Genomic DNA, 26,815 nt, shown 5'->3' with positions numbered 1-26,815 from the left:
CCTGAGCAAAATAGAAAACAAAGCAACTTACAAAATGTATTCATTTATTTTTTGATTCAACAAATTATTTATCGAGTGCTTATTCTGTAATAGACACTGTTCTAGGCACCGGAGATACAACAGTGAACAAATCAGACAAAAATCTCTGTTCTCATAGAGCTTACATTCTACTAGGGGAACACAGATGAGGAAAAAATAAACAATTAAATACATAATGCGTAATGTCAGTAACATCAGGAGGTGACTCAATGCCATGAGAAAAATGGAAGCAAGTTAAGGGAATAGGGAGTTATAGGATTGTTCTTTTAGATAGGCTGGTAGGGACTCTGCGGAAGTGTTACGGAGTAGAGAGATCTGAAGGAACCCCTGTGCAGGCCACATGAAGAGCGTCCAGGCAGTGGGAACAATAAGCTTAGAAGCTCTTAGAGTGTAGGACCAGCAGCAAGGAGGCCAGCGTGGCAAGAGCAGCTTGAGGGAAGGGAGAGCAGCGGGACGTGAAGTAAAGTGATGGCCTGGGGTAGAGTGTGTTAGACCTGTAGGCCTTGGAAAGGCTTTGTGTTTCACTCTGAGTCCGATGGGAATTCCTAGACTGGTTTTGTCCAGGGCATTGACATGATCTGATTTACATACAAAAGGATCATTCTGCCTAGTGTGCAAGAACAGACTGCAGGAGGTTAAGAATGGAAATAGGCAGACCAGTTGAGAGGCTATTGTCATACACTGGGTGAAAAATTCTGATTATTTGATGAATGAATGATCCTTGCCATTCCTTGGCTTGTCTCTGCATCACTCCAGTTTCTGCCTCCCTCTTCACATGGCTATCTTCCCTCTGTGTATGTCCCCCTGTCTCCAAATCTCCCTCTTCTTATAAGGACATAAGTCATTGGATTTAGGATCCACCCTAATCCAGTGTGACCTTATTTTAACTTGATTATATCTGCAAAGCCCCCATTTCCTATAGATAAATAGATTATATAAATATATAATATGTTAAATTAATCATTATTTGCCTCCTCCCTCCCCCACCTTGATTGATCTCTTGGCGGGAGGTTCACGTCAGGTAAGAGAGAAACTGTCTGGGGGAATGGTGGGTCTTTTGGTGTTGGTTAAGCCATAAACTTTTATATATTGGGGACCTGCTATGCACATGCCAGTCACCGGATCTGCTCAGTTAGGTGCCCCACTCCCCATTAAGTGCTCCATCCTTGGCAGTGGGCTCACAAAGCAGAGCCCCTCTTTAAGAACTGCCTAAGTAGATGGTTTCATATACAGTAAGGTTTCAGGACCACAAGAAAAGAAAAGCCTTGCCCCCAAACCTTTTCTACCACTCTGACACTAGAGATAAACACAGTCAATCTTTTGACCTAAGACACTATACTATGCTCAGTGAGCACCATGAAATAGTAACATATTTAATCTTAATGTGAATAACCGTAAGATATTTTTGGGGGACCTAGATAGGTAAACACATTTTGGCATAGGGATACTGGGTGGGAAATTGGGTAAAAAACAAGAGAATTGGTACATGCACCAGAGACCATCTCCTCCTACCTTACAGTTTTGTCAATGGTTAATCCTAAAATTAATATGAGAAGGATGTTAGTGATTTGTTTAACTGAGTCTTTTAAAATGTGTTAGTTTTCAAATGACAGTAGTATATGCTTACTGAAAATTCTAATAATACAGACAGATACATGGTCAAAAGCTAATTACCCTCCTCACCCCATTAACTATCATTAATGATTCAGAAGTTTTCTTTGCATATGCAAGAAAGTATTAATGGGTTTAAAACTATATATTCTCACTTGGAATGGTAGGCACCGAGTTGTCACTTACCAGCTGTGTGATATTTGGTAAGTTGAATAACTTCTCTGAATCTCAAGTTCTTCATCTGTAATGTGAGGGTAGTAATCTGGGTTACAGTGAAATAAGATATATATGAATATACCTAGCAAAGCTCCTGGTACAGAGTAAGCACTTTCTTATGTTTCCCATAACTTGTAGACTAAACTATGGGTGATCTTTGAAGATATAGAACAAATGTACTATTTTGTCACAGATATGAGCTCCTCACATAATAATGGAAGGGTCAGCAGAAGGAAACAGAGTTAGATTTTTCAGAAGTTGGCATATTGACCAACTCACATAGTTAAACTCCTTTCTGAGTTGATGCAGAAAACTATGGAAACTTCAGATTTATTAGGTTAGATCACGGTTTCTCAGCCTCAGCATTATTAGCATTTTTGGCTGGAGAATTCTTTGTCATGGCTAATCTGGCCTCTACTCATTAGATGCCAGTAGTAGCACCACTTCTTTTGTGACAACCGAAAATGTCTCCAGACATTGCTAAATGTCCCCTATTGGGGGAGGGAGGACAAAATTACCCCTAGTTGAAAAATCACTGGGCTAAATAAATATATTTAGAATTAATACATTTCAGAAACTTTATTCCACAAAAAAACAAGTTATTTTATTTAAATAATCATACTTGTTTTTAAATTATGAAGAATCATTTGCCTTTGATTAATGTTAGGAATGAGATATTTCTTTGAAAAATGCATCTAGAAATTTTTGTTTGGAATATTAACATAGAGAATATTTAAAACAGAATGTGTATGTGCCATTTAGCTTGGGGGGAAAATAAGAAATAAATTCCATATTGTTGCAGCAACTGTGCCTTTCAGTGAAGACCCCCCCCCCCCCCGTCACATTAAGCAGGCTTAGACTAGCGGCATCCTGATACATTTGCACTAAACCTAGGAGTAAATTGACACTGGACATCCCTTGCTTCCTGCAGTGACCCTCTCTGTTTGTCTGACACAGTGACCCTATATGGTTGAATTTATATCATCGGTTGAAGTTCAAGCTTAAGACTATTAACTTCAAATACTACAGGTTAATTTTAAGTATTTCTCATTGACTTTTTGAAATTCATATGGAGGAAAGAAGTCTGAGGATCCAGAATAATAACACCTGATTTTGTGTTGGAAGCCATGAGAGAGAGATGAGAGATTAGGTTAAGGTTGAAAAATAATAATAATGAATCTTAACTTGTCCTAAAACACATCACACTGAAAGTAACTGAGCTCCTGAAGATAAGTGGCAAAGTGGCTTCTACGAATCAGAAAACCCTGGTTTCCCAGTTGAAGGGAGTTGTTGTCTCAGTAGATGACTTTATTGGGGTTGAATTTGGGGCACCGGAAAAGTCCATTATATTCAGGGATGTTGTGCTCACAAGCTCTCCTTTACTTGATCTCCCTCCCAAATAATGTCGCTCTTTTGAATGTATATTTGTGGTTGTGTAGGCTTTGTTTAGTTTCTAGACCCAGTATGTATCTATCCTTGTTTGTTAGGTTTGTTGCAGCCAGAAGAGTAAATTAAGAACAAAGGGCTCCTGTGATAGTCGATTTGGCTCTCTTATAATCAAAATATCCATCTTAATTTTATGAGGTTTCAGAAGACACTACTTTTTCTTCTGAGAATCATATTTTCTTCTGAGATCAAAGAGGGTAAATATATAATGCGCAGTAAGATTGGTAAAACGGATTGTGGCAAATTCAGTTTAACTGTCTTCAAAATTGTCTTCTTTGGAATTACCTCAGTTTCCTTAAATGTAAAGATCCATAAATTAGATTTCTGAATTTGTTCTTGTAAATCATAATACAGTTTTAGAGAATTTTTCTCAGTGTTTCTGTCATAACACCTTGTAATTTATAAAGCATATCTCATCATGCTCATATTTGGACATATTTTTACAAACGAGCATGTCACAGATTTGAGTTCCCTGAGAAGCAGACTGTGAGATGGAGATTAGCGAGCAGGTTTATTGGGGGGGTGCTCTTTCTGATTGCCACCTGTAGAAGGGAAAGGATGAAAGCAGAATAGGACTGTGATGCAGTCTTAACCAAAGCCTTAGCCAACCTCATGTGAAGCTTTGAGATGGCCATGGCCATGCAGAATTGTCCCAAGTTGGATGGAGGGGGTGAGCTTTTATACACTTGTATCAACCAGTCATTGGATGAGGGTTACCCTGGGAAGGGGACATAACCTTAGGTGATGTGACTCTCTTTAGTTGAGGCAGTGCCGAAGAGGACCTAGAGCTGAGGGTGAGCAGCAATGTTCCCTGCAGCTGAGGAAATAAATCGGTTCTGAAGGGGGATCTGGGCAATGCATCACAATGTCCATTGTAGAGTTGTTTTTGTGACATTTGCTAACATTAGATGTGTATAAAACATGCTTTGTATGTTTCATAACTGAGGGGAAATATTTACTACACAGGCATAAGGGTGCTTGTGTCTTTATGACACATACAGAATCACATATATGTCCATATGAATACATGTTTACCCGTGGCGTATTTCACTTTATTGGGTAAACCCCTATTTTGACACTTTAAAATGAAACATTGTTGACTTGATCAGCCAGAACGGCACCAATGGAGTTGTTCTGGTTGGCTGTGTCACAGGATATTTAGGGTCTTTAAATACATAGATTGTAGGGACAATAGACTGTAACGGCGCCTTAGGAGCTGTTATGCTCCATCATTTCAACATAGCTGCTGTGCATGCATGGATCATGAGTGTCTTGCCCGCCGAAGTCTAAGTTACTTCCCTGGGTTTTAGCTTTCCACAGCAAGAACACCAGCCACCTCCCGTAGTACCAGGGCAATTAGATCATATTATAGGCTAACTGCTTACCAAATTTTGTTGTTTGACATCTCTAAGACAGAATTTCAGTCAGAACAATACACTGCAGAATTTTAGATAGGCAGCTTCTAAATGTCCTTAGAGCTAAGCTAAGCGCATCTGGCTAGAAGAGAGGCAAGGCAGGGTGGGCCTTCTTAGTGTTAAAGTGCGTTTTGTAACTTTTTTGACTTCCTTGATGTTTGAATGCTGACTCGGTGATTGGTTAGAGCACTTTCCTGCATAGGTATTTTGTAACTTAGGTATCTGGTTATTTTGGTCATCTTAATAACCTTGAGGAGCCAGAAGACTGATTACCTACTGATCAGAGTTGCTCATAAATAGGCCGATTACACATTATACATGTGGCCTGAACTGCTGTTCCCTTCATCTTCTGGCGAATCTCTTAAGAAAAATTCTTGACCTCATCGGATGTCAAAATGAGCTACCGTGAACACTATTATTACACTCTCTCTGCCTCTGAAGTATATTTGTGGGATTAAAACTGTAGAGTGAAAAAACTGGAGGGGACATAACATCTGACCTGGTCCAACAGCTTCAATTCACAGACAGGAAAACTGAGACCTAAAGAAAGAAAATGACTTACCCATGGTCACATAGTGGATTCGTGTCAGAGCAGGAATTAAATCTCAGCTTTCCTAATTCTTAATCAATGACATTTCTATTTATAGAACAGTATTAAATTCATTTACTAATTTTCTATGAGATCTTTTAAGCTTATTACATACAAAAGTACTTTTTACATTTGCAATCCAAAACCTTTGATGGAATAAGACAGGGTAAAAATAAACAGAAACAGTGAAGCAGAAAAGCACTGAGACCCCCGCTTCGTGTATACTTTTCACCTTCTGTCTGGGTAGGGCGTTCTTCCCTACCATGATGTCCATTGGTTCTGGCTCTGGAAAGATATCAGTCAGAAAGCAGAAGATCAAATGATGCTAGTACAGACAAAGAGACAGAAGAGGTGGCTAGACCAGGAGCAGTAATAGAATTAGAGGCCACACGGTGTATTGGAAAGAGCATGGGTTTTGGAGTTGGTTAATCCTGTGTCTCAGTTTCTAGGATTAATCTTGGAAGCAGCCTGTACTGTTTTCTAACAGTGTTATTTAAGTAAGTTACTTAACCTCTGTGAGTCTCAATGAACATACCTATAAAATGGAGATAATTATCCTTTCCTTGAAGGATCGTTTTGAGGGAAAACATATGTAGAGCACATATCTGGCACAGGAGGTGCTCCGTTAATATTAGGTCCTTTTCCACTTTAGAACCTCAGACAGATGGTCAAACCTGTTGTTAACTTTATTAAATTTTCACTCTTTGACACTCTCCAAAGGTGAATGGATTAACCTACTGCTCCTTGGAGCCAAAATGTCTTAAGATAGAGTAGACGGTTAGTTAGAAGCTAGCAGGCACCTTCTTACAAACTCAAGATACGCATTTTTCTTTTTCACTCTTAAAGTAACTTGTATACCCTAGTTACTTGCTAGGATCTGCTCATAGCCAACATGATAATGTTCAGATTTTATAATATTAGTGTGCTAGGGAACTTTTGTTCCTACTAATTTAATATATACTTTAATATATTTCCAGAAAAATCAGAATTTCAATCTATGATTTTTGAGAATACTTAACCTGATTCTTGATAACTATGTGCATTTCTCATGCCAAAATTATATTTTTTCAATCAAGTAAATAGGAAAATAATAATCCAGTCACTAAGGCACATTGTAAACTTGTTCCTGTATGTTCAAGAAAGCAGTTGTTCATTTTTTGCAAGTGTAGATTCTTGCTTCTCACCCATACTTTGCAAAAACATCAGAATAGTACATCAGTATTACACTGATGTAATACTGCCACCTTTTATTGGAAATGAAAAACATACTAGACGTCTTCTGCTTCACATTGTCAGTTGCCACAGCTCCTTGTTACTTATACAATTGATTCAGATATTCATTGTTGCATGACAGGATAAGTTCAGACAGAAGATCAATATAGTTGTACAACAATAAGTGAAAGGGGATTGTGAGCAAATTATTTAGCAAAGTGTGTTTGGAATAAATGAGTTTCTTATATAGCACAAAAACTAGTGAGGTTACTCCAAAGGAGTACATAGTATTGATTAATCAGGATGGTAATTTTTGTGAGCAGTTGACTAACATGTTCAGTTGTGCTTTTGTGTATGTCAACTTATTCCCAAGATATTGACAACTTGTACTATGAGCGGTTTGGGCATATTAGAGATTTTACAGTAAGGGGACAAATTCTAATTATAGCATCCTCTTTTGCAAAGCAGAGCAATAGTTGGGTTTTTTAAAAAATTTATTTAGTTAATTTATTTACTTTTGGCTGCGTAGGGTCTTCGTTGCTGCACACGGGCTTTCTCTAGTTGCAGTGAGTGGGGGCTGCTCTTTGTTGTGGTGCGTGGGCTTCTCACTGCGGTGGCTTCTCTTGTTGTGGAGCATGGGCTCTAGGCGCGCGGGCTTCAATAGTTGTGGTGCACGGGCTCTAGAGCGGAGGCTCAGTAGTTGTGGCTCGTGGGCTTAGTTGCTCTGTGGCGTGTGGGATCCTCCCGGACCAGGGCTCGAACCTGTGTCCCCTGCATTGGCAGGCGGATTCTTAACCACTGTGCCACCAGGGAAGTCCCAATAGTTGGTTTTTTAAAAAAAGTTTATGTAGTACTTTTCACATCCTGACAAGAAACATTTTTATAGTGCTTCTATGTTTCAAAAATATTATCACATATGTTATCTCTCTTGAACCTTTCCAAATTCAGGGATATAGATAATACTGTCCTTGTTTTGCAGATTAGGGACCTAACACCAGCTCTAGATCACTTTGCTCCATCATTACCTCTCTATCGTCTCATTTGTTCCCTACATCTCTGTGAGATTGACAGGGCAATTTTAGCTAAAATCTAAAACAAGACATACATCTGAGTTTCAAACATCAATTTTAACGAAGTGAATGCTAAAATCATGAGATAAAGAAGTCAACCTAGATATATATGCTTCGTGCGTATTTCTTGTAAAGGAGTAACTAACTATATGTATACTTGTGATAGTGTTTTTCTAAAACGGCATACAAAGGTCAAAAATGCCATAAATTAGAAAAAAATGTAAGTTTTATTAGTGTTAGACTTTACATTTGAACCAATAACATTGAACGACTAAACAGTGCTGCATATAGACTCCTGGCTATCATTAAGTTCAATGTTATCGTTAAGTTCCTTTTATTTTTGTTGTCAGGGTTATTTGATTGGTTGCCTAGCTACTAGTTTAAGACCCAATTCATAAAAAACAACAACAAACTTGTTTGGCTCTTCTCTTCTCCGCAGGTTAAATGGAATGAATGGTGAGAATTTATCTCAGTTTAAAAGGTTCAAGATACTTCCTAGGGTTGGGGTGGGGGGGAGGAGTAAATATAAGACTTTTAGTTTTGTTTACAACAAAATTTTTAAATCAAAAGGCCATGTCCAATAAAGATGCAGACATAGAGAATGGACTTGAGGACACGGGGAGGGGGAAGGGTAAACTGGGACGAACTGAGAGAGTGGCATGGACATATATACACTACCAAATGTAAAAGAGATAGCTAGTGGGAAGCAGCCGCATAGCCCAGGGAGATCAGCTCCATGCTTTGTGACCACCTAGAGGGGTGGGATAGGGAGGGTGGGAGGGAGATGCAAGAGGGAGGGGATTTGGGGATATATGTATACGTATAGCTGATTCACTTTGTGATACAGCAGAAACTAACACACCATTGTAAAGCAAGATTTAAAAAAAAAAAGGCCATGTCCAGTTAAAGGATCTCCCAGTGAAAGGGTTAAAATGTGACACATCATAGTTAATAATTTTGCGTAAAGAGTTGTTGGTTTGGGCATGTATGGAGCAAATTTATTAATAATAAGAATGTTATAGCCCTAACCTCCCACTATGGCAAGTACTTTCTAATCCTTAATCCTTCTAGATCTAATCTCTTAGTCCTTCTAGATCAGCTATTCTCAACTTTTTTGGTCCCAGAGCCCCTTTACACACACACACACACATATATATTTATATATATATAAATGTTTATAATATATAATATTAAAACTTAAAAATTATTTATTCATTTAAAAATCATAATAAAACCATTAGATGTTAATGTAAATAACATTTTTTAGTATTAAGTATACTTTTCAAAATAAAAAATAGTAAGAATGGCTTTGTTTTAGCTTTTTGCAAATCTCTCTAATGTCTGGCTTAGTAGTAGACAAGCTTGATTCTTATTTCTGCTTCTGCATTCAGTCTGTTGCTTTATCTCAAAGCCATGTAACTTTCTTTCTTTCTTCCTTCCTTCCTTCCTTCCTTCCTTTCTTTCTTTCTTTCAACATCTTTATTGGAGTATAATTGCTTTACAATGGTGTGTTAGTTTCTGCTTTACAACAAAGTGAATCAGCTATACGTATACAGACATCCCCATATCTCCTCCCTCTTGCGTCTCCCTCCCACCCTCCCTATCCCACCCCTCTAGGTGGTCACAAACCACCGAGCTGATCTCCCTGGGCTATGCAGCTGCTTCCCACTAGCTATCTATTTTACATTTGGTAGTATATATAAGTCCATGCCACTCTCTCACTTCGTCCCAGCTTACCCTTCCCCCTCCCCGTGTCCTCAAGTCTCTTCTCTACATCTGTGTCTTTATTCCTGTCCTGCCCCTAGGTTCTTCAGAACCATTTTTTTTTTAGATTCCATATGTATGTCTTAGCATACAATATTTGTTTTTCTCTTTCTGACTTACTTCACTCTGTATGACAGTCTCTAGGTCCATCCACCTCACTACAAATAACTCAATTCGTTTCTTTTTTATGGCTGAGTAATATTCCATTGTATATATGTGCCACATCTTCTTTATCCATTCATCTATCAGTGGACACTCAGGTTGCTTCCATGTCCTGGCTATTGTAAATAGAGCTGCAATGAACATTGTGGTATATGACTCTTTTTGAATTATAGTTTTCTCAGGGTATATGCCCAGTAGTGGGATTGCTGGGTTGTATGGGAGTTCTATTTTTAGTTTTTTAAGGAACCTCCATACTGTTCTCAATAGTGGCTGTATCAATTTACATTCCCACCAATAGTGCAAGAGGGTTCCCTTTTCTCCACACCCTCTCCAGCATTTATTGTTTGTAGATTTTTTTTTTAAAATTAATTATTTATTTATTTTTGACTGTGTTGGGTCTTCGTTTCTGTACGAGGGCCTTCTCTAGTTGCGGCGAGCGGGGGCCACACTTCATCGGAGTGTGTGAGCCTCTCACTATCACGGCCTCTCTTGTTGCGGAGCACAGGCTCCAGACGCACAGGCTCAGTAGTTGTGGCTCATGGGCCCAGTTGCTCCGCGGCATGTGGGATCTTCCCAGACCAGGGCTCGAACCCGTGTCCTCTGCATTGGCAGGCAGATTCTCAACCACTGCACCAGCAAGGAAGCCCCGTTTGTAGATTTTTTGATGATGGCCATTCTGACTGGTGTGAGGTGATACCTCACTGTAGTTTTGATTTGCATTTCTCTAATGATTAGTGATGTTGAGCATCCTTTCATATGTTTGTTGGCAATCTGTATATCTTTTTGGAGAAATGTCAGTTTAGGTCTTTGGCCCATTTTTGGATTGGGTTGTTTGTTTTTTTGATATTGAGCTGCATGAGCTGCTTATAAATTTTGGAGATTAATCCTTTGTCAGTTGCTTCATTTGCAAATATTTTCTCCCATTCTGAGGGTTGTCTTTTCATCTTGTTTATGGTTTCCTTTGCTGTGCAAAAGCTTTTAAGTTTCATTAGGTCCCATTTGTTTATTTTTGTTTTTATTTCCATTTCTCTAGGAGGCAGGTCAAAAATGATATTGCTGTGATTTATATCATAGAGTGTTCTGCCTATATTTTCCTCTAAGAGTTGTATAGTGTCTGGCCTTACATTTAGATCTTTAATCCGTTTTGAGTTTATTTTTGTGTATGGTGTTAGGGAGTGTTCTAATTTCATTCTTTTACAGGTAGCTGTCCAGTTTTCCCAGCACCACTTTTTGAAGAAGCTGTCTTTTCTCCATTGTATATTCTTGCCTCCTTTTTCAAAAATAAGGTGACCATATGTGCGTGGGTTTATCTCTGGACTTTCTATCCTGTTCCATTGATCTATATTTCTGTTTTTGTGCCAGTACCATACTGTCTTGATTATTGCAGCTTTGTAGTATAGTCTGAAGTCTGGGAGCCTGATCCCTCCAGCTCCGTTTTTCTTTCTCAAGATTGCTTTGGCTATTCGGGGTCTTTTGTGTTTCCATTCAAATTGTGAATTTTTTTGTTCTAGTTCTGTGAAAAATGCCAGTGGTAGTTTGATAGGGACTGCATTGAATCTGTAGATTGCTTTGGGTAGTATAGTCATTTTCACAATGTTGATTCTTCCAATCCAGAAACATGGTATATCTCTCCATCTGTTTGTATCATCTTTAATTTCTTTCACCAGTGTCTTATAGTTTTCTGCACACAGGTCTTTTGTCTTCTTAGGTAGGTTTATTCCTAGGTATTTTATTCTTTTTGTTGCAATGGTAAATGGGAGTGTTTCCTTAATTTCTCTTTCAGATTTTCATCATTAGTGTATAGGACTGCAAGAGATTTCTGAGCATTAATTTTGTATCCTGCTACTTTACCAAATTCATTGATTAGCTCTAGTAGTTTTCTGGTAGAGTCTTTAGGATTCTCTATGTATAGTATCATGTCATCTGCAAACAGTGACAGCTTTACTTCTTCTTTTCCGATTTGGATTCCTTTTATTTCTTTTTCTTCTCTGATTGCTGTGGCTAAAACTTCCAAAACTATGTTGAATAATAGTGGTGAGAGTGGACAACCTTGTCTTGTTCCTGATCTTAGAGGAAATGGTTTCTGTTTTTCACCATTGAGAACGATGCTGACTGTGGGTTTGTCATATATGTCCTTTATTATGTTGAGGTAAGTTCCCTCTATGCCTACTTTCTGGAGGGCTTTTATCATAAATGGGTGTTGAATTTTGTCAAAAGCTTTTTCTGCATCTATTGAGATGATCGTATGGTTTTTCTCCTTCAGTTTGTTAATATGGTGTATCACATTGATTGATTTGCGTATATTGAAGAATCCTTGCATTCCTGGGATAAACCCCACTTGATCATGGTGTATGATCCTTTTAATGTGCTGTTGGATTCTGTTTGCTAGTATTTTCTTGAGGATTTTTGCATCTGTGTTCATCAGTGATATTGGCCTGTAGTTTTCTTTCTTTGTGACATCTTTGTCTGGTTTTGGTCTGAGGGTGATGTTGGCCTCGTAGAATGAGTTTGGGAGTGTTCCTCCCTCTGCTATATTTTGGAAGAGTTTGAGAAGGATAGGTGTTAGCTCTTCTCTAAATGTTTGATAGAATTCGCCTGTGAAGCCATCTGGTCCTGGGCTTCTGTTTGTTGGAAGATTTTTAATCACAGTCTCAATTTCAGTGCTTGTGATGGGTCTGTTTATATTTTCTATTTCTTCCTGGTTCAGTCTCGGCAGGTTGTGCATTTCTAAGAATCTGTCCATTACTTCCAGGTTGTGCATTTTTTTGGCATATAGTTGCTTGTAGTAATCTCTCATGATCCTTTGTATTTCTGCAGTGTCAGTTGTTACTTTTCCTTTTTCATTTCTAATTCTGTTGATTTGAGTCTTCTCCCTTTCTTTCTTGATGAGTCTGGGTAATGGTTTATCAATTTTGCTTATCTTCTCAAAGAACCAGCTTTTAGTTTTATTGATCTTTGCTATTGTTTCCTTCATTTCTTTTTCATTTATTTCTGATCTGATCTTTATGATTTCTTTCCTTCTGCCAACTTTGGGGTTTTCTTGTTCTTCTTTCTCTAATTGCTTTACGTGTAAGGTTAGGTTGTTTATTTGAGTTGTTTCTTGTTTCTTGAGGTAGGATTGTATTGCTATAAACTTCCGTCTTAGAACTGCTTTTGCTGCATCCCATAGGTTTTGGGTCATCGTGTTTTCATTGTCATTTGTTTCTAGGTATTTTTTGATTTCCTCTTTGATTTCTTCAGTGATCTCTTGGTTATTAAGTAGTGTATTGTTTAGCCCCCATGTGTTTGTATTTTTTACAGATTTTTTTCCTGTAATTGATATCTAGTCTCATAGCATTGTGGTTGGAAAAGATACTTGATACGATTTCAGTTTTCTTAAATTTACTGAGGCTTGATTTGTGACCCAAGATATGATCTATCCTGGAGAATGTTCCATGAGCACTTGAGAAGAAAGTGTATTCTGTTGTTTTTGGATGGAATGTCCTATGAATATCAGTTAAGTCCATCTTGTTTAATGTGTCAGTTAAAGCTTGTGTTTCCTTATTTATTTTCATTTTGGATGATCTGTCCATTGGTGAAAGTGGGGTGTTAAAGTCCCCTACTATTATTGTGTTACTGTCGATTTCTCCTTTTATGGCTTTTAGCATTTGGCTTATGTATTGAGGTGCTCCTATGCTGGGTGCATAAATATTTACAATTGTTATATCTTCTTCTTGGATTGATCCCTTGATCATTACGTAGTGTCCTTCTTTGTCTCTTGTAATAGTCTTTATTTTAAAGTCTATTTTGTCTGATATGAGAATTGCTACTCCAGCTTTCTTTTGATTTCCATTTGCATGGAATACCTTTTTCCATCCCCTCACTTTCAGTCTGTACGTGTCCCTAGGTCTGAAGTGGGTCTCTTATAGACAGCATATATACGGGTCTTGTTTTTGTAGCCATTCAGCCAGTCTATGTCTTTTGATTGAAGCATTTAATCCATTTACATTTAAGGTAATTATCGATATGTATGTTCCTATTACCATGTTCTTAACTGTTTTGGGTTTGTTATTGTAGGTCTTTTCCTTCTCTTGTGTTTCCTGCCTAGAGAAGTTCCTTTAGCATTTGTTGTAAAGCTGGTTTGGTGGTGCTGAATTCTCTTAGCTTTTGCTTGTCTGTAAAGGTTTTAATTTCTCTGTCGAATCTGACTGAGACCCTTGCTGGGTAGAGTAATCTTGGTTGTAGGTTTTTCCCTTTCATCACTTTAAATATGTCTTGCCACTCCCTTCTGGCTTGCAGAGTTTCTGCTGAAAGATCAGCTGGTAACCTTATGGGGATTCCCTTATATGTTATTTGTTGTTTTTCCCCTGCTGCTTTTAATATTTCTTTGTGTTTAATTTTTGATAGTTTGATTAGTATGTGTCTTGGTGTGTTTCTCCTTGGATTTATCCTGTATGGGACTCTCTGTGCTTCCTGGACTTGATTGACTATTTCCTTTCCTATATTAGGGAAGGTTTCAACTATAATCTCTTCAAATATTTTCTCAGTCTGTTTTTCTTTTCTCTTTTTCTTCTGGGACCTCTATAATTTGAACGTTGGTGCATTTAATGTTGTCCCAGAGGTCTCTGAGACTCTCCTCAATTCTTTTCATTGTTTTTCCCTTATTCTGCTCTACGGTAGTTATTTCCACTATTTTATCTTCCAGGTCACTTATCCGTTCTTCTGCCTCATTTATTCTGCTATTGATTCCTTCTAGAGAATTTTTAATTTCATTTATTGTGTTGTTCATCATTGTTTGCTTGCTCTTTAGTTCTTCTAGGTCCTTGTTAAACGTTCCTTGTATTTTGTCCATTCTGTTTACAAGATTTTGGATCATCTTTACTATCGTTACTCTGAATTCTTTTTCCGGTAGATTGCCTATTTCCTCTTCATTTGTTTGGTCTGATGAGTTTTTACCTTGCTCCTTCATCTGCTGTGTTTCTCTGTCTTCTCATTTTGCTTAACTTACTGTGTTTGGGGTCTCCGTTTTGCAGGCTGCACGTTCGTAGTTCCCATTGTTTTTGTGTCTGCCCCCAGTAGCTAAGGTTGGTTCAATGGGTTGTGTAGGCTTCCTGGTGGAGGGAACTGGTGCCTGTGTTCTGGTGGTTGAGGCTGGATCTTGTCTTTCTGGTGGGCAGAACCGTGTCTGGTGGTGTGTTTTGGGGTGCCTGTGACCTTATTATGATTTTAGGCAGCCTCTCTGCTAATGGGTGGGGTTGTGTTCCTGTCTTGCTAGTTGTTTGGCATAGGGTGTCCAGTACTGTAGCTTGCTGATTGTTGAGTGGAGCTGGGTCTTAGCATTGAGATGGAGACCTCTGGGAGAGCTTTTGCCGTTTGATATTACATGGAGCTGGGAGGTCTCTTGTGGACCAATGTCCTGAACTCGGCTCTCCCACCTCAGAGACACAGGCCTGACACCCGGCCGGAAAACCAAGACCCTGTCAGCCACATCGTTCTTTATTCCAACCAATCCTCCCTCTTCTGCTACTTGGCAGAGTGGCCATTAGGCACCTCATGCAGATGGCTCACTGAGAGCATTCTGTCCTTATCACCTGACGATTAACATGTCCTCAATTCAGTTGATTGAGCAGAGTCTATTCACAGTACTGAGCAGTGGCAAGATTCAGTTATGTCAGCCATGTAACTTCTGAGAAATTCCATTGTACACTCATGAAAGAATAGGAATGAAAAAGGCAAATAATGTCTTAGTATTATTATGAGACTAGTTTTGGTCTAGTGGACCCTCTAAAAGGGTCTTCGAGATTTCCAGAGGCATACTTTGAATACATGTTATTCTAGATCATGGAATATATGTACATACAGTGTGTGTTTTAAGTGTATTCCCCTTAACTTTAAGAACAGCCTTCACTGATCAAACATTGTAAACAGATATGATTATTGGTTTTATTCTATTTGAATTAAGGAGCCAAAAGTTAATAAAATTCTATTACTTATATTTATACCTTACCTTTATGTAAAAACAATTTTGGGTGGTTTGCAGTGATACATGTAATAAAAACAAGATAAAAACTAAATAGAAAAAGAGTCAGTGGTATAGACTGTAGCCTATTCTTAAGTGACTTCCTCCTGAAATGAAAAAAAAAAACAAAAACTAAGTAGAGAGGAGATAGTAGGAAAGAAAAATTAAGGATAGGAAAATAAGGTAAATAAGATAAAGCTGGGGTAATGTAAGTGAACAAAAAGTCTTGTCATGCATATTTTTTTTAAATTGGAGTATAGTTGCTTTTGTTATACATATTTACATAATTGCTAGAGATGGGCCACAGACTTGACCGTGAGCTTCTTGGTAACCAAGCAAAAAGAAAATGTGTTACAAGATCCACAGTATTTCTACTGTATAGATACAACAGTTTCTCAGAAGAAACATGGGTGTTCTCCTATGGGTCTTCATAAAAACTTGAGACATACTCAAAAATGTTCCTATAATATTCAGTTTAAGAACTACAATAATTTTGCAGGCTGTTTCTTAACAGACCTTGTCATTTATCTATTAGATCCATTCATTTTTAACTAGCTTCATTTGCCTTAGTTTGAGTATTGTGACTGACACTGCATTCTTCTTTATCTCATGAACACTTTTTTTCAATTCCATTTCATTTTAATTAGGTACTTACTATATAGAAAGCACAGTATTTGACTTGTGTAGTGGAAAGGTAACCAAGGTTCAATCCGGGCTTACTAAATTAATATATCTCAGAACCTCACTTTCCTCAACAGTAAAAACGTTAGGATTTGAGAATTAAGTCACAATATTCAACCTCCTAGTAAATATCGTATATATGTATTAGGCATTTAATAAATATTTCCTCCCTTCCTCCCTTTCCCTGTTTCCCTCCCTTCTCTCTCTCTCTCCTTCCCCTCATCTCTTCCAACCATCCTCCCTTCCTTCCTAGCTTCCCCATCCACTTGAATAAGGTTGTGGACAAGAGCAAAGGATTTGAAGTTAGACTGCCCCAGTTTCTCCATGTAAGAGATGGGAATATTCATAGTTTCTAAGCACAAGGGGTTGTTGTGAAGATTCAATAAAATAATCCATGTACCAGCCCTCTTCGAGTGCCTGACATATAATTGACAGAAAGGCAGGCTGCAACAGATCATTGTCATGGCTAGTTTAGGTTTATCTTTATAGATGATTGTGAGCCATTAAAAGTGTTTGAGAATGGGGCACATTTAATCTGAGTTACATTTTAAGAAGGAAAACATGGTAGTTTAAAGAAAGGATAGGAGAGACCTTTAGAGAAATGTGGAAAAGTGAAAAGAACATGTGCTTTGGAGTCAGACTGGGCTGGACTTCAGGCTCTGATTCTACTGCTCACTAGCTCTGTAGCCTCTCTGAGCCTCAGTGTCTTCAAACCTGATTAATAGTAGTTTCATTGGTTGGAGAATTAACCAAAAGCCTACAAGGCGAGTGCCTTGGACCATGCCTTTAAAAAATCCATTCCCTTCTCTTTTGTAGGATTTTTGAGAACATTTCTGTAGGTGGAGCTCCATTTGAAATTTATTTAAATCTGCCTTAGATTCTTTTGTATTCCTATCCTTCCTGAGCTTAGAGCCTGTCCTAGTGTCATGGAAGCAGGACTTTTCCAGTGGAAAGACAACCAATATTCAGAAGAAGGATGTGTTACAAATTTAGCACCAAGTGTATCACCCCACATCAGAAAATTCATAAAATATTCCTGAAGAACTCTCAGACTCCAAAGTAGATCAGTTCCACCTAGATAGCCTTTAGGATCCATTCAATGTACTAAACAATTTAAAAGTATCTGAGTTGCAGAAAATTCAAAACACATGTTGTCAGAAATTTTTCAGTTATTTTTAAAAATGCACATTAAAGAAAAATATATATAGCTATGATTCTCAATTGGAACAAAATATTGGGTTTCAAGTCAGTTGATTGCAGAGAAAATTTTAAAGGTAAGACTCAGACCATTTAAATGACAAATTATACTTTTAAAAACCTAGTAAAACTTGAACATTTGAAGTTGGGTTCCGTTTTAAAACACAGACTTAGGAAGGCTGAGCAGGTTCTAAACTATTTTCCTAAGTTTTCACAAAGCTCCTTGAGACAATACGAACTGCCTCCTAAGTCTAACAAAGAATCTGTCCAGATTCTCATTTTTAGACTCCTCAGAGAGACATAAGCTACCACTTGAAAACACACTGTATTATTTTATTATCTGCTTGCCTTTGGGGAACTGGATCCACCTGCATTTCCCTGAGCTGGGAGGAGGGTGCTTTGCTTAAACCATGTGAACTTTCTCCAGACTTGGGCTTCCCACTTCATAGATGTTGGCTTTGTACATCCTGAAGGTTTTCCTCAGGGACCTTTGCCTTGGGAATTAGGGATCTAATGTCTGCTCTGTCCTTGGATTTCTGGGGACCTTAGAAAGATCTCTTAGTCTATTTCCACTCTTATGTAATACTTACCATCACAATAAGTTGATCATATTTTCTTTCTCTGGTCCAACAATGATAAATCTTTTCCCCTCAGAGATATGAAGTTAAGAATTTTTTCACTTTTATAGAAGTGTAGTAAAAACTAGTATATTCAGCATTCTCTCAACAGAAACACTACTAGCCAGCAGTTCTTCAGTCTGTCACACTATTAGATAATTGAATCGGAGCCAAAAGAGCCCTTAGAGATCATTTAGTATAGCCCTGCATTTTATAGATGAGGAAACTGCAGCGGAAAGAAGTGAAGTGATTTGCCCAATCCAATAACAAGGCATGAGTGAGACCGTGACCAGACCCCATGTCCCTGGCACTCAGTCCTTTGTGCTTTCCAGTTTCTGGGGTGAGGTTTAGGTGCTCCTAAGATGTTTATGGCGGTGACTCTGAAGCATCATAAAAAGTGCTAAATTCAGTCTTAGTGCTGCTTATATTGTTACATTATAATTCTTGCCAATAGTGGTGTCAAGTGTGACATTAAGTTATGTGTGATAACTTGATTAATCAGAATATTTGGTTAAATGGGACATTTCATTTTTCAGCCATGTGTGGCATACAGTAGGCACTCATAATATTAGCTGATTTAGGTTGATGCCAGTAACAGAATTTTCTGTGCTTATATTTGATGTGGAAGTTTAGTTCCTTACAGCTCAAAATTTTTTAAAGACTCACTTAAGCCTTTGTAGCAGTAGATACAGTGGATGAGGTGGATGACACTTTTTCTTTTCCTAAGAGCTGTCTTTGCTGGTTGCAGTTTTAGGAACGTGATAATAATAACAACCACTAAAATGTCAGTCTTTTTAATCGTTTGAAAAACATTTTTTCCACACTCATGATCACACTTAATCCCAACATCCATCCTCAGAGGTAGAATTTTTATCATTCCTCTCACAGATGAAGATGAGGTTCAGCGCTCAAATCATCTGCTTACGTTTATGCAGGTAGTATCAAAGTTGAGGCTCTTCAAAGTCCCTGATTTCAAATTTCACATTCTTCCACAATAGCAGACAAACTTCACCTTCCTCTCCAATACCAATCTCTGCCCATGTGTTCTGGTGAGTCTTGAATACAAGCTCAGAGACCACATGTTAGCTATGGTTGTACGTGAGTGTGTGTGTGTATGTGTGTGAGTGTGCTGCATCTCTGTGAGTGCCTGTGTGTGTCTTTCTCATTGTGAGTATAAATCTGTGTGTGGGTCTGCTTATCTATCTGTGTGAGTCTCTGATCCCTGCGCATAACTTTCTATCTCTGAGTCTGACTGTGTGTGTGCCTGCTACCTGTGTGTGTGCACGTGTGTGTGTACATGTGTGTCTGTCCTTGAGTCTGTCTCTATCTGTGGAAGTAGCTGTCTGCTGTGTGTCTGTCTGTCTGACTGTGTGCGTCTCTGAGTGCCTGTGTATTTGTCAGTATCTCTGTGTTTGTGGGTCTGTCTGAATGTGTGTCTGTCTGTCTGGGTTTGTGTGTCTGCAAGTATATCTGTGTGTCTATGTCTGTGTCTTTCTCTGAATCTATGTTTGTATGTCTGTGTCTGTTGACCTTGGTGTGTACATGTCTGTATATCAGTGTATGTGTGTCTGCTTGTGTAAGTCTCTGCATATGTGTTCTAGTCTTTTTTCTTTATGGAGTTGGGTATTGATATACTTGATTATTCTCATTGTCAGCTTGTAGGTATAGGGCTGGGTATGGAGAATATATATGAAAACTCTGCACATAGATGTACTTTATGCATTCTTTCCATCACTGTTTCCCTCTCAGCATTGTCTTAAATCTGGTTGTCAAAATGTGCCATTGGGAGCACTCTGGCAGAAGTTCACTTTTAGCTCAGATCCAGTTTGCCATCTTTGACATTTGCAACTAAGATTAGAATTTCCCAAAGTGCTGTCTTCCCACTATGGATGGAAATGCTTGCTTTATTTTTGGTGCAACCCTGATTTACACTTTATATCTTTTTATAAATAACGTCAACAGTATTGGTTCTGAAATAACATGAAGGGTGTTATTAAAGCCCAGTAGCTTTAGTTCCCTATACTCTCTAGGCTGCAGGAGTCCCCTGTAGTTTTCAATGAAGAAGATCACTCTACCATTGTCTTCTTCCAATGCTGAGGATCAATGTAAATTTTATGAAAAGAGAAACCATAAATTTGGGATCTTTTTGTTTATGTTGATATTAAAATACTAATATTAAAATTAATGTCAATTTTTCCATCTGTAAAATGGGGACAAGAAGGCAAGCATCTTCTCTAAAGAATTATTTTAGTGAACTCATATGAAAAATCACATCAGCTTATCAAGAACATTCTATTCCTTTAAGAAGATGAATTCTCCAATTTTAACAACATTCATAAAAGGGAAGTTGGCAACAAGTTTAATTTTTCTTATTCTAGTCCATTAGTTTGATTGTTGTAAAATGATTTCCCCAGGTCTAGGCAGAACACTGGTAATGGAAGAAGGAACAGGGCTCTTTGAAATCAGTCATATCCAGGTCCAAAACTCAGCTTCGCAGACTAATTGGTGATCTTCTCACTTCAAAACCACGTGTATAACTAGCTGGGTCATCTGGGGCCTGTTACTTTTCTGTGCCTTTGTGTACTCCCTTGGAAGGTGGAAATGATGAATATACCATATAAGACTGTGGAAAAAATTAAATAGGAGACTGTACCTAAAGTAAGGTCGATGCAGACAGATATTATTCTGGCTCCCCTATTGTTGTTTGCAACCATGTGGGAGAACAGGACATTAGGTCGAAGTGCTCACCATCAGATGTGTGTGGCTTATGGTAGATGCTTGGGATTCAGAGAAATATTGACTAGTCCCTTTCTGTCTTGAAAGAAAACTACAATCTGATTTTGGATATAGGACAGATACGTAAAAGGAAACCTGACAAGGTGGGGTCCAAAGTGACAAATGAGTGAAAGGAACTGCAAGGGTAATTAAGCTCATGAAAATCAAAGAGACCCTGCCAATCAATGACTGAGGTGGAAGAGAGGTTCTGTGGAACAGGAGAGACTTGAAATGCCTAAAGAAAGGACAGGAAGGGTAGAGTGTGCAGAGAGGAGTGAGCCACACATGGGGTCCTAGCATGAGTCTGGATGGGGCATGGGCCTCCTCATAAGGAGAACAGTGGCTGGTGGACAGTTCATTCAGGAGAGGAGTGGGCTCTGGGTTAGAGAGGGGGCAGGGTTTAGATGCTAGAAGCCTTGAATGCCTGGCTAAGAAATGTAGCCCAGAGTGTGTGTGTGTGTGTGTGTGTGTGTGTGTGTGAGTGAGTGTGTGTGTGTCTGCGTACGAGAGACAGGGTGGATAGAGGATGAATACTAATGATGGTAGTGGTGGCTGAGGTAAATTGAGTGTATTTCTCTGTATAAATAAGCTTTCAGAAAGTTGACCTGTTTGTTACATAAGAACCATAGAAGCAAATGCTACATGGTTCTCTTCTCAGTGGGAGAAACTTCAGGGTGGTATAGGATTGTAAATCCAAATTAAAACTTGAAATAATTATCATTAACTTATAGGCATTTATAGATGATAAATATTTTTATATAAAAAATTCTCATCTATGAGATAGAGATTATTGTCATCCTCCATTGCAGATTAAAAAACAAAAATCAAAACCACTGAGAATCATGAAGGTAACTTCAGGTTCAAATACCAGCTCTTCTCTATATAAATTCTATACTTCCCACCATACCTCACTGTGAGGTCACTATTATCGGTAGCTTGAAGGAAGAGTCCATGCCTTACTCTTCGTTGTCTCCCTAACACTGAGCCTAAAATGCTCAATCATTATTCATTGATTGCTTGCTTGTGGCTAGAGACCAGACTTTGGAAGAAATAGTTACTCTTTTGGGGATAAAAATTTGTTTTCATCTGAGTCTGTCTACGCTTTTGTGTATCTGGTCTTCCTCAGACAGAGGAAATTCACACTGTAGGAGAGTTGCTTTTACTAGACTGTAGTTAGAAAAATTTTGAAGTCTTTTTTTTCTGTTCCAGTTACTCTACCTCATTGCTGCTTCTCTTCTGTCTTCTGTTTTGGAGGTTGTTGATCAGTTTCCCACAGTCTGTACTTCTCTGTCTCTGCCTCCTTATATGTATGAGAGTGTATTTCTGTCCTTTCCTTTCTCTTTCCCTAACCTCCTTCTTTCCCTGTCTCCCCGTCTCTCTCCACTGCTGATTCCCTCCCTCTTCTTCCTCCTTTTCCTTCCCTCCTTCCCTTCCTTCTTCCCTCTTTCACATCTCATCTTCCACTCTTACCGCAATCTTGCGGCCTACTGCAGTTAAGGTGCAGTCTCTGATGACCGATGAAGATTTTTCTCCAAGCTCTTATAGTTACAGGGCAGCTGCTATCTCTGCATTCTTCTGTGGCAGGGCTCTGGTGTGTAATACCTGTATCTCCCTAGGCTACTCTGGTGTAACAAGAGTTCCTGAGTGTGCATCTTCAGTGATAGGGCCTCTAAGACTCTGCCTAAGATACATGAAGAAGGTATCATAGCCTAGGGGGACTGAGAGATAACCAGTACAAATTTATTCAGAATCTAATGCTGATTTTATTTATTAAAATGGCAATGCAGTAAAGTCTTAGACCTAAATAGCTCCAGAAAGTTAAATTTATAAAATAATTACTGACTTACAAGGCTTTAGAAGGCAGCATGGATCCTGATCTTCTTGATTTCGTGACCTGTACCTAAAACTAGGTCAGCTCATAAGTTAAGCTGTTCAAAAGAGCAGAAGATATTCAGGTTGGGTTTTAAATCTGAAGACCTGTCTTTTAGGCCTACCTCTGACTCTCATTATCTGTGCGATCTCCAGAAGGTCTCTAATGTTACTGAGCCTCAGTATATTCTGTAAAATTAGGATGATCATGCCTTACAAATGAGATAAGTGTGTAAAAAGACTCTACAATTTATAAGATCCTGGTGGTCACCAAGGCTGAATATGGGCCATATTTATTGCGTGAAGAGCAGGGTAACTGAGTCAGTGATTCCCACTTTGAACGGAAGTTTTAAGCTGTTTGCCTTCTGCCTCCTGTTTTGTTGGAATGGCTTGGACTCAAAGCTGCCTTAGGCTGATAGCATAAATAAGTAGCATGTCATCACTGTTATTCCATAAATAAAACAATTTTTTGTTTATCATCTTTGTGGGTGGTGGTGGGAAGGAGAGGATGTAGAAAGGAAATGAAGTCTATTTGAAGTAAATCAGGTCTGTTGTACCAAAGATCTCTGGAGTTTATAGGAAGCATTTATTTTTTCTGAAAGAATTAGCTGAGAAATAAGAAGTAGCTAAATGTAGACGAGTTTACTGACCAGCACAATACAGCAAGATCACGATGCTGTAGCACAGGGAGATCAGCTCGGTGCTTTGTGACCACCTAAAGGCGTGGGATAGGGAGGGTGGGAGGGAGGGAGATGCAAGAGGGAAGAGATACGGGAGCATATGTATATGTATAACTGATTCACTTTGTTATAAAGCAGAAACTAACACACCATTGTAAAGCAATTATACTCCAATAAAGATGTTAAAAAAAAAAAATCACGATGCTGCATTAATCAATGAATTTCACCTATCTTTGTACAAACTGGTTTTCCAGAATCATTTCTATAAACATATAATTTTAAAAGGTAACTTAATGAGATAAAAATTATCTAGAGGTGATGTTTGAGGGAATATTTAATATTTATTTATCTTCATGTGGAAACTATACTAAAGAATGAAGTTTGCAGTCAAATCGATTTATCAAAAGGAAAAGTATATGCTTGTTTAAAACAATGGATAATGAATTTTAAAACAACTTAAAGTACAGAGGATGAGTGCTGGAAATATATTAGCTGATCTTCAAGGGAAAACTAATATTTCAAACCAAACAGTACCTAAATAGATAATATTTATGTTAAGACTTGTTTGTTTTGTCTGAGAAATCTAATAATCTGGCTCTTCATGTCATATTACCAAAAAGAGAATACAATCCACAACTTGAGCCCTTATATAAATTATAAATTTTAATATGTGAGTCCTGATGTAGGCAAGAAGGCTGGCCAGCCCTATCAGCAATTTTTTCTTTTTTTTTTTTTTTGCTATTCTTTTGGTCACTTTAGCTATGGAAAACTAAAATTTTAATCATAAATGTGAATATATTTTACTTAATCAGTTAAAAGATTTAGTCTTTTTTTAGGTTGTGCTCTCCTTTGTGTCAATATATGCAGTAGAGTTTTAAATAAGAGCTATAATCGTAGAACTTTGTACCTTGTATACTTGTTAAACTCATGATCTTCTTTTCTTATTATTAATTGGTCTGAAAGTGCCATTTAAAATTCTACAGAGATTTAAGAACTCTGCTAAATATAATGTTCACATGGGAAGTTATTTGTTCTACGAATAACTGTTTTTTTTTTTTTTCCTTGAGACTGTGCAAATCCATTGTAGTTAACTCTCATTAGACAATCTTTGGGATTGAGTGAACAATCTCTCTGCCTTGTATCCTGCTCTGGTTGATTTTCTAGGTTTGTCCTTGTCTAAGCAGGTGATGGAAAGGAACAGGGAGAGCAGCTACCGCAGCATTAGGAATAATGTGTGCTTGTTTATTGATGGTTCAGTAAGGGGGCCCTGGGAGGTGTCACTTTCATTTCATTTAAAAAAAATTTAACTGTGGTCTAAGCACCATCCCTCATTCTACCAGAAAGACTGTTTACTTATATTGAAGCTCTTGCTTTTAGACCAGGAAATCAGTAAATATCTTACTATTAAATCCCCAAACTTGAATTATAAGACTGAATTCTAATTTATTCACTAAATCATAAATTCAGCTCCAATGCTATTATTATCTTGATATTTAATTGTTGAAACAAAAAGCCAAAGATCGATTTCTGAGTTTTTGAGAAATAAAGTTGGTGCAGTCTTTACCCTCACTATTATGATCTATAATACATTGTATTTCAATATCTAATTTCTGAATGTGGAGATGACAGTCCTTTTTTTTCTTTCTAACATAATAACAACAAATGAAAAGTGCTACCCAAAATATACTTTAAATGTAAAATATTTTAAGTTTGTGACAATTAAGGTCAGCTGTGAAGAGCAGCTTTTTTTTTTTTCTTTTTTGCTGTTTGTGGACATAGTGGAAGGAATAATAAGCCCCTCCCCCCGTCCTCCCTGTTTGCCGGCTTTCTGATGACAAAGGGCGGATATGTGGCGAGCAGATACCTCATTTACATCACATGCATAATGTACTTTATCTGGGATATTAGCTTCTTGGAGTTGGCAGTGTTACCTAACACACACCGCAATCAGCACAATTTTTGAGGCTGCAATAATCAGAGGAATGCAGCAGTGATGTGGGAACAAGAGGAAATAACATGGCATTATGATGTACCCATCATTGTTCTGTTGTCATCCTTCCTAACCAGTTTGCTGTCCTTCGGAGACTCACAAAAGGGTCATGAATTTAATAGAGTAAAACATGGAACTGGGTGCAAGAGTAATACATCTATTTCCAAGCTCCACATTCAGAGAAAAAGGGAAAATATTGACTACACAGAGGACAAACTGCCCTGAAAGCTTTGTGGGTCTATGCATATGCTTATGTAATCTTCAAACAAGATGTGCAGTTTTTTACAAATGTGTCTGGCCTCACTTCATCTCAAGTAAGCATTTAGATACAAAAAAGTCAGATATAGGAAATTAACTAAATTTTCAAAAATATGCAAAACATGTTTCTGATAAAATATTGTCTGTTATATTAATAGCATGCTGTTTACAGAATTTATTCTTAGCATATTAACCTCTTCATGGTTTTCACACATTTAATAAAAGATAATAATCTCCTAGCAGTTTTCACTCATTTGTTCAAGACTTTAGCAGGAGTTCCATCCTGCAAGTATTTTACAAAGCAGTTTGCGTGTTCCTGTTCTATAACCGTTTGCAGTATTCCCAAATAACTCTTACACATGAGTTCAATAAATAATTGGAAGCCCAGATGTTTGAAACGGATATAGCAGATACACTGTAGCTGTATTGAAAATACAACTACTTTCCCTTTGTCCTCTCATCAACTTCACAGCATTGCACCCTGCCATTTTCAGTTCTCTTCTAGTTAAACCTAGAGGAGCATTTGGCATGTACGCATTCTCACACGTGCCCGTCTCAAACGCAGCGTGTGGAGGCATCCTGTGTTTTTGTTTCTGACTTGAGACATTCCAAGGAGGAATTTTACTTCTTCAGACTGAACTGTAGCATTCTTTGTCCCTTCAGTCCTCCTCCTGATAAGAGACTTGAATTACCCCTTCCCATAGCAAATAACTAGAAATCTGTGTACGCTCCCTTCTTAGACTGAGCCTCACTCATTTCTGTGTCCCTCTCTAGCAGCGCTAAGCTAAAGCAGGCTCCTGTCCTGTGTTTGATAGATAACTAAAAAATATTAGGTATCAGTAAAAACTAAGTGTGTTCTTGAACTTGGTTTTAAAATATAGCTCTCTAATTTTCAGGAACTGAAAAAAACATGAGGAAAATTCTAATTTCATTTACAACAGCTTTAGGTTATTAAATTTTTGCTGCTACCTCTCTCTCCGTATGCAGCTTTTCATTGTATAGTTAAAAATGATTCTTTCTAACTTACATGTCTTGGTTTCTTCCTCTTTGAAATATTTACACCAATTCCTGAAAAATGCTGTGACATTATCAGAGAAAAGTTGTTTTATTTCTTTTTAAGCGATAGAAGAGTATTATGGCTACAGTCGGGAATTTTTAATTTGTATCTTATTTAGTCTGGTGTGCAGTGTGACACCAGTTAATTGTATGTTATTTTGTGGTAACTA

General features: G+C 38.0%; 1 protein-coding gene across 18 annotated transcripts in view; it reads left to right on the top strand.

The window, feature by feature from the left end:
- Positions 1–26,815, top strand: part of SOX6 (SRY-box transcription factor 6) — a 537,504-nt gene that overhangs the window by 458,217 nt on the left and 52,472 nt on the right. The window lies entirely within an intron of this gene.

The sequence above is a fragment of the Eubalaena glacialis genome, chromosome 10 (genome assembly GCF_028564815.1).
Source record: "Eubalaena glacialis isolate mEubGla1 chromosome 10, mEubGla1.1.hap2.+ XY, whole genome shotgun sequence".
In the NCBI taxonomy this organism is placed as follows: domain Eukaryota; kingdom Metazoa; phylum Chordata; class Mammalia; order Artiodactyla; family Balaenidae; genus Eubalaena; species Eubalaena glacialis.
Note: the sequence above shows the minus strand (reverse complement) of the source record. Positions and strands in the feature narration are given on the sequence as shown.